General features: G+C 48.1%; 1 long non-coding RNA gene across 1 annotated transcript; it reads left to right on the top strand.

Moving 5' to 3' along the window:
- Positions 1–1,055: 1,055 nt before the first annotated feature.
- Positions 1,056–7,673, top strand: LOC140912540 (uncharacterized). The gene is made up of 3 exons (XR_012159308.1): positions 1,056–1,533; positions 6,837–6,892; positions 7,589–7,673. It is a non-coding gene; the product is annotated as an uncharacterized LOC140912540 (long non-coding RNA).
- The last annotated feature ends 3,821 nt before the right edge of the window (positions 7,674–11,494 follow it).

Here is an 11,494-nt window from a genome sequence, read left to right as displayed (position 1 = left end):
ATCCTCCCCACAGTCTGGAAATGGCCCCTCTTATCGCATGGCTTATGGGGATTGTGGATGGTCTGAGGTGATGTCCCCCTGGCCTAGAAGGAGGGGGAGGACATGGGTTATAGGTTGCTGGCAGAACAGCAGCCCCCAGGAGGAGCCGACAGGGGGCAAACTACAGGGCTCTGTTCCCAAAACAGCCTGCACCCGCTAAAAGGTGGAGGGAGCAAGACAGAGCCTCTCAGCCCTCGCCACTCCCTTATCAGCCCCACTGAGTCCCAGTCAGACCCAGCATCTCCTACAGAGAGCAGCAGCAGGGAGAAACCTTCAGGCTCTAGATGTTCATTGAATTCTGAACCTTGGCCTCTAGATATGTCTCTCCCCCTCAAAGCATAATTTGCTTTCTTGGCTTTGGTTGTTCCCTCTGCTTTGTCCCTTCCTGTCTTCTTCTCACTGTGCTTCTCATCTTCCTTTCTTTGCTTTCCTTTCTGCTCCCTCTCACCCCACCAATTGCCCTGCCCCTGCTCCAACAATCCTTTCCTCTTCGCACTCCAACCCTAAGCACCTCTGCCCCAGCTGGGCTTTTGCAGTAATATAAACAAATACACCAACAAGTATATGTTCCCAGAAGACTCAGAACGGGCTCACTGTGTCCCCCAGATCCCCCTGCTTCTGTGCTGTCTCTCACTCCCCTCTCCCTGTGTCTATTTACTTGTCTGTTTAGCCTACAAGGTCTTGGGGCCAGGAACCCCATCTGCGCTATGCATAGTGCCCGATGCAGTGGGGCTCTGATCCTGCCTGGGGCCCTCGAATGCTACTACAGGACCAATAATTGGAAGGGTAACCCGCCCCAGGTTTGCAAGGCAGGTGTCTCCTCTCTTTGTGTGCTTCCTTCAATCCAGGCCATTTCACCCCTCCCTTCCGATGTGCCCTGACAGACACACTGGCAATGCCTTTCTGCTGGACACAGCACCATCTACAGGGAAGAAGAGAGCATTGCAGATAATTCAGCCGGAAGCACCCTCCTTCCCTGCATGCAATGCTGCTGAATAGTCTGCATGACTGGGCACTTCAGCTAAGCTGTCCCAACAGGAGCAGGGACAGAGAGTGGTGGCACAAAGGGGATGGCAGCCTACGTGTCTGCCCACCTGCACTCACTGCCAGGGATTATTCATTTCATTCACCGTTTTGGATTTGCTGCAGTGATTCCACTAAAGTCAATGGTGGAGGGAGGGGGGAGAGAGATGGGTTTGTGCATCTTGCCTTCTAGGAAGTAACCTATAAAGAAGATGTGCTATGTACGTCCTAATGCTTTTGACAGCTAACTGAGCAGAAGATCCTGTGATCTATACCTTATGCCATGTGTGTATGTGTGTACGCTTACCCCTGGGGGTACACAGGGGTCTTCCAGGGGAGTACATCAACTCATCTAGATATTTACCTAGTTTTATAACAGGCTACATAAAAGGCACTAGCGAAGTCAGTATGAACTAAAATTTCATACAATGACTTGTTTATACTGCTCTATGTACTACTATACACTGAAATGTAAGTACAATATTTATATTCCAGTTGATTTTTTTTATAATTATATGGTAAAAATGAGAAAGTTAGCCATTTTTCAATACTAGTGCATTGTGACACTTTTGTTTTTTACGTCTGATTTTGTAAGCAGGTAGTTTTTAAGTGGGGTAAAACTTGGGGGGACGCAAGACAAATCAGCCTGCTGAAAGGGGTACGGTAGGCTGGAAAAGTTGAGCAACTGCTTTAGCTGACAGCTGTAATGTCTGGATTCACTACAAGTGTTGGTGTGTTTGTGGAAAAGAATGAAAGTTAGCTACGTGGGGCCAAATTCACCCTTGGGGTAACTGCACAGTGGTGCTAGTTTCATAACTGCTCACCCAGATCTCAGTACTGTGAGCCTGGCCACTGAGATTGATGGCCTCCTTCAATGAGCTTTGGCTCAGACGCTATGTCAGCGGAGATCAAAGCCTGAAATATCAAGAGAGAGATGCCAGCAAACCAGCACAGGATAGGGCACCTCTCCGTCTCAACTCCCAGCCTCCAGATTTCCAATGAGAGCCCAGCCAGGTCATAGCTGCCTTTTCATTTTTTTCCAGAAACGGCTATAAAAGGAGAATGGCTGAGAGCAGCCTTCTGGAACCCAGAACAAAGGCTGTCTGCTGCTCCAACCAGGCCATGCACCCCAGTGATCTAGTCGGGATTGCATTTATTTTCACTTCCCATTTATTTATAATACTGTAACACTTAAATAGCATTTCTTCTCCTGCCGGCTGTGTGTCCTTGGAAACATTTTACAGCACCCCCCTTCTCCTCACCCCTGAATTCCTAACGTAATGGAACTTGAAATAAACAGCTTTCCTCGATATGCACCCAGAAGGCTGCTGGGTTCTTTCTGCTCACCAAACACTCTGGGTCACTTTCAGAACAGCCTCTGAACTTGAGTATTTTGCATGTGTTCCCATAGGGCTGAGCTGCACCCACATGAGTGCAATGCAAAAGATATGGCCCTGATTCATCACTGTGTTATACCAGCTCCATGGCGATGTAACCTAGCCAGGGGAGTAATGCAGTGGTGACTCAGTCCCATACCTGCCCAGCTGGTGGTCTGATCTGCAAATCCAAATGTGGGGTTTGCAAACAGGTGTTGTGGGCTTTTAAAAATTTGCATGCACAAGTTCAGGTCGTCTTTTAAAATATGGCTGTTTGCAGTAGGCCCTACATAACACTAGGTAATATTTTTAAATTGTTTCCTCATGACAGAGTGGATACATTTAGAGGCCAGTGGCCATTAGTGTAGCAACTTTAAATGGGAATATTATAGGGTGCAGAGGTCTTATTTGTTTTCTGGAAAGCAGAGAGCTAACTCTCTACTTGATCTCACAAAGATGTAGAGGATGGGCTGGAGAGTGAAGGCTCAATTAGTCTGTCAGTATAATGAAATGTTCCTTCAGTAATTGTGTGCTGTACAGAGTTCCAAACAGGATGTAGTCACTGGCAAACAAGGGAGACAAAGCTGGGACTCAAGCTATGTGGAACCATGTTTTGTTTGTATCTGTAGCTGTCTTCTTTAATAAATGTCTCCTGTGTAAAATGAACTGTGTTTACATATCACGTAACAGTAAGTGGGCATGATCCTGCTAGGGGCTGAGCTATTGATGAGGGTTGAGGGAACTTTACAGGGTCAGGCACAGAGGAAATATAGGAATGTCCCGCAGACACCTACTTAGTAATTTCAGCGGGTGAAGGCAGGACTTCCACCAGCTACAGGACTGGGTTGTACCCTAGCTGGGAAGTGTTTTTCTTCATTGCCCATTACTATTAAATCACTTCTGTTTGCTTTTGGAAAACACCAGTCTAGCCCTCAAGAATAAAGCCCTAAGGAAGAGGCCTTTCTAACTGAGCTGGAACATAATTTTATTACATTGCTGCTGACTCACTGCATTCCCTCTATTAATTTATATGGTAGAGTTCTGAGCCTAAATTACCTGACAGTGTTTCTTGAAATAGCTGGGAAGTCACAATTTGACTGAAACTTAAACGACTAAAAGTGAGGTGCATTTCACAGCACTAAGAGACTGCTAGCAAATTGAAATTAACTTGAAAGCCTAACGGGCAAACTACAGCCAGTAAACATTTGATATGTCATGTGCTGGGTGATGTTCCCTGATATTTAGCACAACAGCTGAAGTCCAGCTAGCAGAAGTCAGAGTGGAATCTTGGCTAAATAATTCTGCCTTTCATTGATTATGGCAGCAGGTGATAATCCTGGGTTAAGAAGCAGGCAGCAGCTTCCCAAGGAGATTAAAGATAGTAATCAACTCTCTCCTATACAACGTGGATGGGCACATGTACAAGTGGCCTTGGCCATAGGAAACAGAGTCTAACTGTGTGACATAATTAGACCAAGGTGAACTAAGAACTGTGCAATGTGATAAGTGGGGAATTCTTTTCTCATATATGTAGTGACCTACATTGCTACTTCCCCTTCATAGCTATGTGGTATTGCTTGTCATTAAGCTATCCATCTCTTTAAAAACATCTAATCTCATAACAGAAACTTATTTATTATTTGAATTACAGCTACAGCTAGAGGCTCCAACCAAAATCAGAAACCTACTATACAAGGTGCTGTGTAAACAACTAGTAAGACTAAATAGAAAAAGACACAGGGTGGAAGAAAAGGAGTATTATTATTCCTCTTGTATGGATAGAAGAACCGAGGCACAGAGAAACTAAGGCCCAAATCCTCAGGTATTTAGACTCCTCACTTTTATTGATTGCTGTAGAAGTGAGGAGCACTAAATACCCTTGAGGATATGGGCCAAAGGGTATGTCTACATTGCAATATAAACTCAGGGTTAGTAGAATTCCAATTAGCAGGCCTTGGGTTTGTTAACCTGAGTTTGAGCCCCTACACTCATTTGTAACACCAGTTTAGGAATTGTTGAACCCTGCATCCCAATCTGGGGCTTCAGTATCTACACTGCGTTATGGGGCCTGAGTCCAACCAACCAGATTTCCTCGCGCCCTCCCAAAATGTGGCTACTGTAGTTCTTTGTTCATGATGCAGTGTGAGCAAACTTGACCGTCCAGAGGACAAGGAAAGTCGGCCTGTGGGATTGTGGTATACTTGGGGAGGACTCCCAGAGCATGAGTCTAATGGGGCTGGGCCACCACTGCAAAGCAATATGGCTTGAACCCTGGGTCTTGGTTTGACTCAGATTAGCACAATTTGTGTGTAGACAGAAGGGGGGTTAGGTTTAAGCCTGAGTTTGAACCTTGGGCTTACACTACAGTGTAGACATACCCTAAGGCAGTGGTTCTCAACTAGGGGTTTGCTTACCGCTGGGGCTACTCAGAGGTCTTCCAGCGGGTACATCAACTCATTTAGATATTTGCCTAGTTTTACAACAGGCTACTAAAAAGCACTAGCGAAGTCAGTACAACCTAACATTTCATACAATGACTTGGTTATGCTGCTCTAGACTATAGACTGAAACTTAAGTTCAATATTTATATTCCAATCATTTTATTTTATAATTCTATGGTAAAAATGAGAAAGCCAGCAATTTTTCAGTACTAGTGTGCTGTGACACTTTTGTATTTTTATGTCTGATTTTGTACGCAAGTAGTTTTTAAGTGAGGTGACACTTGAGGGTACGCAAGACAAATCAGACTCCTGAAAGGGGTACAGTAGTCTAGAAAAATTGAGAGCCAATGCCCTAGGGGGTCCCAGAGCCCGGGCTCCAGCCTGAACCCGAACATCTGCATTGCAGTTTTATAGCCCTGCAGCATGAGCCCCACAAGCCTGAGTCAGCTGACTCTGGCTAGCCATGGGTGTTTTATTGCAGTACAGACACACCCTCAGTGACTTGCCCAGGGTCACATGGGGGGAAAGGGGGCGGCTGTGGCAGAGCCAGGAGTTGAATTCAGATCTGCTGAGTCCCAAACCAGTGTGATGACCATCCTTTCTCTCCAACTCCTGGGAATGCTGTAATTATGTCACCTGTTCAGGGCTGCCTGACGTGGCAATAAATTACTTGGCAGATGTATATTATCTCCTAGCCAAAGACCTGAAAGGGTTAGTGGAAAATCATGTTGCTAGATGCCCATTTGAGCTGCTCCCTTTTTCTTTGGTTCCTGTATGTGACTGAATCGTATTAACAATAGCTCCAGAGGCAGCTGTCCCTGAAAAATATAGTTTTGCATCTGAGGATTTGGAGCCAAATCCATAAAACATTTCTGCCAATGAAATATGCCTGGAACCTGTGCCCTGAAATGCACCTTCTCTTCCAGAATGTCACGTTGTAAGCCCCTGAGTCACAGGGAACTAATTTATTTCCTTATAATTGCATTCCTCTGGGCCATGCAGCCTCCAGAGAAGCCTCCACATCTGTGTAACTGCGTCCCTAGCAAGTACAGTAACACAGGTGTGACACGGGAGGGCTGCTAAGAGACCAGGATTTATTTCTGCCATGTACACCTTGTACGTGGTAGGTTGCAAAGCTACTACAAGAGGGTCAGGTTTCTGTATCAGATATGGACTGACTACAAAGTTTCCTCCTCCAAGAGATACACCAGATATGCTCACTATAAGATTCTTTAATGCTCTGACAGGCATGCCTGAGGTTAGCCTAAATAAAGTATGTTACACACAGCATCATCTAGTGGCTGAACAGCACAATGCAGATTAATATTCCATGACAGGTTCCTGACCCAGTCACATAGCTGGGGGCAGGATTAACAAGAATGCCACATAACAGGTCGCATTATCTGCTGTTTTCGTCTTTGTTTTTGAAAATCAAATGCAAAGGAAACAATACCTGCTAAACAATACAATCGCAAACTACCCAGCCAATTAACAAAACATGGGGAATGCTAGAGGTCATGGTAGACCATGGGATCTCAGCTTGGGGGTCACAATCACTCTGTCTCCCTATACTTCTAACTGGGAGAAGGACCCGGGTAGATCGGAGGGAGGCACTAGGGATCCTGACAGGAAACAGGGATCCACAATAGGGATGAGGTGAAGAACCACTGAGGTAGATGAAGATGATTGAAACCCCCTGACGGATGAGAGTATTCTGTGTCTTACTGGACAACTGTCGATAGCTACACACTCTCAACCTTTCTGCTCTCAGGAGTTCCTTCTGCACTGACCTCTTTAGCCTGGATTTGCTCTTGGAGCCTGTCTTTGCCGCTTCTGATTTTTTTACAGTCAGTGGCTTGGTGGGCATGTATTACTTTAGTTAGCACAGGAAGATGCTCAGTACCATACTGGAGGCTCTATGGGTGCAGAAAGCCAATGTTCTGCTTTGTTTGTTTAGATGCCTTCTCATCCTCCTGCGGAGTGGCTTGTGTCTTTTGAACTTGGGGCACAGAGGTATGGTAGCCAATATTATATACTTTCCACAATGCTTTGTATTATGCTAAGCTTTATTGTGGAAATTTACTAGAAGTGAAACTTGCATAATCTTGTTCTTTGTATGTGTAGAATCTGTCAGCAACAAGACGTATGTTCTGCTGAGGCTTGCCAAATATGAACTAGGTATGGATAGATGCAGCGTGTTAGGGATGGTTAGTACAGGTGTCTTTGTGCCCTGCAAAATATGTATGAAACCTGTGGCAGAGCTCCGACCTTGTCCCCATGGGTCCCGTGCTTCCAGGTGGTTTATGCTAGCTTCAGAGGCTCACTGCAACCCTCCACGTAGCCCTCTCTTTCTCTCTAGGACCAGGGATACAGTCTACTGAGCCCTTTTCATCATAAGCCAGCAATGGAGGTTGGTGAGAGAATTCCCAGAGTCTCTGTTGCTCCTACAGCCTCATGCCAAAACAGTTCAGCCTCCTGTCCTGACAGGGGCCTGTTTTCCCCTCCCAGGAGGTGTTTCTGTAGTGGTGAGCTGGGGGGAACCCAGGCTCACCCTCTACTCCGGGTTCCAGCCCAGGGACCTTCAGCCACACTTCCGCTCCTCTGGCTCCTCTCTGCCTGACTGGAGTGAGCCCTTTTATATTATCAGAGGGGCCTTAATTAGGGTCAGGTGGTCACATTCGCTTAATGGCCTCACCTGTCTCTTTGCAGGTTAATTGGAGTCAGGTATGCCGACGACGTGCTCCTCGTGGTCCAGGACACGGGCGACTTGGCACGGGTGGAGGCTTGCCAGGCCATCTATTCGGCAGCCTCCTCTCCCCGGGTCAACTGAGTCAAGAGCTCTGGCCTGGTAGTCTGGGACGACTGGAAGGCGAGCTCCCTCCACCCGCGCTTCAGGCCATCCGGTGGAGCGCAGGTCCGCTGCTCTATCTTGGCATTTACCTTTCTGCCACGCATCCCTCTCCGCCGGAGAACTGGCAGAATTTAGAGGGCAGGGTGATAGAGCGGCTTCAGAAATGGACAGGACTACTCTGGTGCCTCTCCCTTTGAGGGAGAGCGCTGGTGCTTAATCAACTAGTCCTGTCCATGCTCTGGTACCGGCTCAACACCCTGGTCCCGGCCCCTGGTTTCCTGGCCAACCTCCGGACATCGATTCTGGAGTTCTTTCGGTCAGGACTGCACTGGGTCTCTGCAGGGGTTCTCCATCTACCCCTGGAGGAGGGAGGGCTGGGCCTGAAGTGTCTGCAAGCTCAGGTCCATGTCTTCCGCCTCCAGGCCCTGCAGAGGCTCCTTTATGGTGCAGGTAGTCCAGCGTGGAGCATATTGGCGCATGCCTTCCTGTGCCGCTTCCAAAGGCTCCAATACGACCGGCAGCTCCTTTATCTCCATCCGAGAGGTCTTCCGCGAGACCTCTCTGGGCTGCCAGTCTTCTACCAGGACCTCCTCCGGACCTAGAAACTGCTTTCAACAACCAGGTCTGTGGCGGCCACCGAGGGGGCAGATCTCCTTGCGGAGCCCCTGCTACACAACCCACAGCTTTGCGTGCAGGTGGCGGAGTCCCCCTTGGTGCGCCAGAGGTTGGTCCCGGCAGAAGTCACAAGAGTCGGAGACCTCCTGGACTATGACTGGGGAGACTGGCTGGATCCTCTGATGCTCGCTCAGCTCATGGGGCTCTCCAGACCTCGTACTCCCCAGCGCATATTTCAGGAGGTGAGGCCCGCTTTGCCGCCCGCTGCTCGGGTTTACCTCGACTGGGTCCTGCACGAGGGTGCGCCCCACCCAACCTCCACCCCAGGCCTGCCGGACCTTTTCATTGGGCCCCTGCCCCGTGGACCCAACCGACCCGCCCACCCCTTCACCATGAGGTGGCTGCATGAGCTGCAGCTGGTCTGCTTCCAGAGTGCGCCAAGGAAACATCTATACACGCTCATGCTCCATACCCTTCACGCCCTTACCCTCGTGTCCCACCCCAATACAAAATGGTGGGACCTCCTGTCACCTTTGGAGGGTGAGGAGCCCCGATGTGCCAGCCTATATTCCACTTTGGTTCCGAGGCCCACCGGGGACGTCAGTTGGTGGCTCCTTCACGGAGCTGTAAGCATGGGCGTGTACTTGGTGCGGTTCACCCCTATCCCAGACAACTGCCCCTTTTGCGGTGTGAAGGAAACCCTGGCACACGTATATTTGGAGCGTGCCAGGCTGCAGCCCCTATTCCGGCTCTTCACGAATATTTTATTACGTTTTTGGTTGCACTTTTCCCCTCACCTTCTTATTTATTCACTCCCTATCCGTGGCCCCACAATGTCGCAGGACCTCCTGGTCAACCTCCTCCTGGCCCTAGCTAAAATGGCCATCTGTAAAAGCAGGGTGAGGAGATTGGCCGATGGAGTCTCCTGTAACTGTCAGGCCTATTTCTGATCCTCCCGTCCGTTCACATATCCAGGCAGAGTTCCTCTGGGCGGCATCCACTGACTCCCTTGACGCCTTTGAGGAGCAGTGGATGCCATCCGGGATTCTCTGCTCAGTGTCCCCGTCCAGTTCCCTTCGTTTGACCCTTTGACCACACTCCGTCCCTGTTATTTCATTAGTTGTCCCCCAAAATCATTTGGTGTCCAGGTCCTGTGGATCCCCCTCTTAGGCTGGGGGGGGATCCTTTAGCAGTGGACGGGCTTCACCCTCCCATTTCCCGGATCCCAATAGGGCTACTCTGCTGTACCCAACTGGCCTGGGTCAATCACAAACCAAATAAGAAAAAAGAGGGTGTAAGGTCTGTGGAGTTTGTGGAATCTTCTACTGGTTGTAAACAAGGGTAATATGATCAGAATTGACGTCCTATTTTGGAACACAGTGAAGAAGTAACGCTGCAAGACTGTTCTCCAGCTTGCTAATGTATTAACCTTTCTGTACCATGTGGATTTATCTTTAATATACTGATTGAGCCTGGTTATTTGACAGCTTATCAATAAATAATAAAAGCCTACAATAGTTAGCTGTGACCCATGAACTTGGAGTGCATAGTACAGTCATTACTTTGGCAGACTGCCAGCCATTTCTTGTTTGGACCCTCGCATTCTTTCCCATGTACAGTGTGGGTGATTGTCAGGAATTCTTGTCCTATTAATTCTTTTGTTCCACTTTCCTGGCATATAGCTCTTTTGTAACTACCTCAAGGGTAATGTTTGTAGCTCATGAAGCTTGTTAGATATTGGCACTAAAGTTTTTATCCTTCTGCACCATTGAGTCTCTGAACTGCTGATCCTCATAAAGTATTTTGTGGTACATGGTGAAATACTACAAATGCCAGCTATGGACCTGTGACTATGCCAGGACATTTTAGCTAATTCTTTGCTATTTGCACTTTTTTTTTTTTTTTTTGCCAGGGGCTTGGTGTGGTATGCTTGAACTGATATATCAAAAATAATTCCCAAAATGAGCCACTCATGAATTATGGGCTGTCACAGGCTGGCTGGCCCTTTAAGGCAAGCAGGACTCAGCCTTGCCTATGACCTACCAGCTAGCCCCCATTGGCAATTCAATGACAATTAATGACTCCAGCTGCAGGGAATCAAGAAGGACTACAGTACCTAAAACAGAGCTGGGAAGTCAGCCTAGGGAGTGAGAGAGTGAGCGAGCCAGCCAGTCAGCCAGCAAGTAAGTAAGTAAGTAGAGGTGGCGGGAGCATACTGCAGGTGATACCCAACAGTTTGGGGGTGGCTGTGGTTGCAGAGCTGAGCCACAGCAATACCACTAACTCCTATGGTGAGCTCCCGGAATAAGGGGCTAGGTGTCCAGGGAGACAGTCCTGGTGCTAGTGTTCTGGAAGGGGAATGAGGACTAGATGAGACTTCCAGGGAGCAGAGTAGCTCCTGTGGAGGAGCCCTGAGATAGGTCTCCATGCTCTTCATAGTCCCTAAATGAGGCTGCCAGAGTCCCTGTGGAAGGGAGGTAGTGGGGGAATCCTGCTGGGGAGGAGGTAAGACAAAAGAGAACCTCTGCAGCAGCCAGGAAGCAGAGGACTTCAGTGGAGGCCAAAGGGAGTAGAAGAACTATAAGTCTGGGCACTTGTTTTGGACTTTCAGTTGGATCCTTTTGTTACCCCACAAGGAAAGTGAACTTTTAGGTAACTTGGCCAGAGGGTCAGGCCCCAGAAAAAGACAAGCCATTGCTGGATTGAAGAAGTGATCACCAGGGGGGCACAGAGATGAGAATCTCTGACAACATTGTGCCCTGGCACAAGCGGGCACGACTTGAGGTGAGGCCTGCGCCATTACATGGGCCATTGTCTGTTTTCTGCTCATCTGAAATCCGATAGAGAACAATCTGTATTTACAGTGTATTATGACACGGTCACGTAATATGTTGTGCAACAGTTCAGGTTTTAGACGAACTCTGGAATCCAGAATCGCATATGGTATTAGGAGTTCACATGCATTGTTTCCTATATTCACTGCAGATGTCACACTTGAGTACTTCATCAGTGATGGAGGCATTTATGTCTGGCCAAAATTGGAGGCAAGACTTTTATTTGGCCTATAAAAGTCATCAACAAAGGGGAGGGGGAGATGTAGTGTGTACCCATTTTTGCACCTTATGGATGGATAAAGAAGGCCTGGAGCA

The sequence above is a fragment of the Lepidochelys kempii genome, chromosome 6 (assembly GCF_965140285.1).
Source record: "Lepidochelys kempii isolate rLepKem1 chromosome 6, rLepKem1.hap1, whole genome shotgun sequence".
Lineage (NCBI taxonomy): Eukaryota > Metazoa > Chordata > Testudines > Cheloniidae > Lepidochelys > Lepidochelys kempii.
The sequence above is the reverse complement of the archived record's forward strand: the minus strand, read 5'-3'. Positions and strand labels throughout refer to the sequence as shown.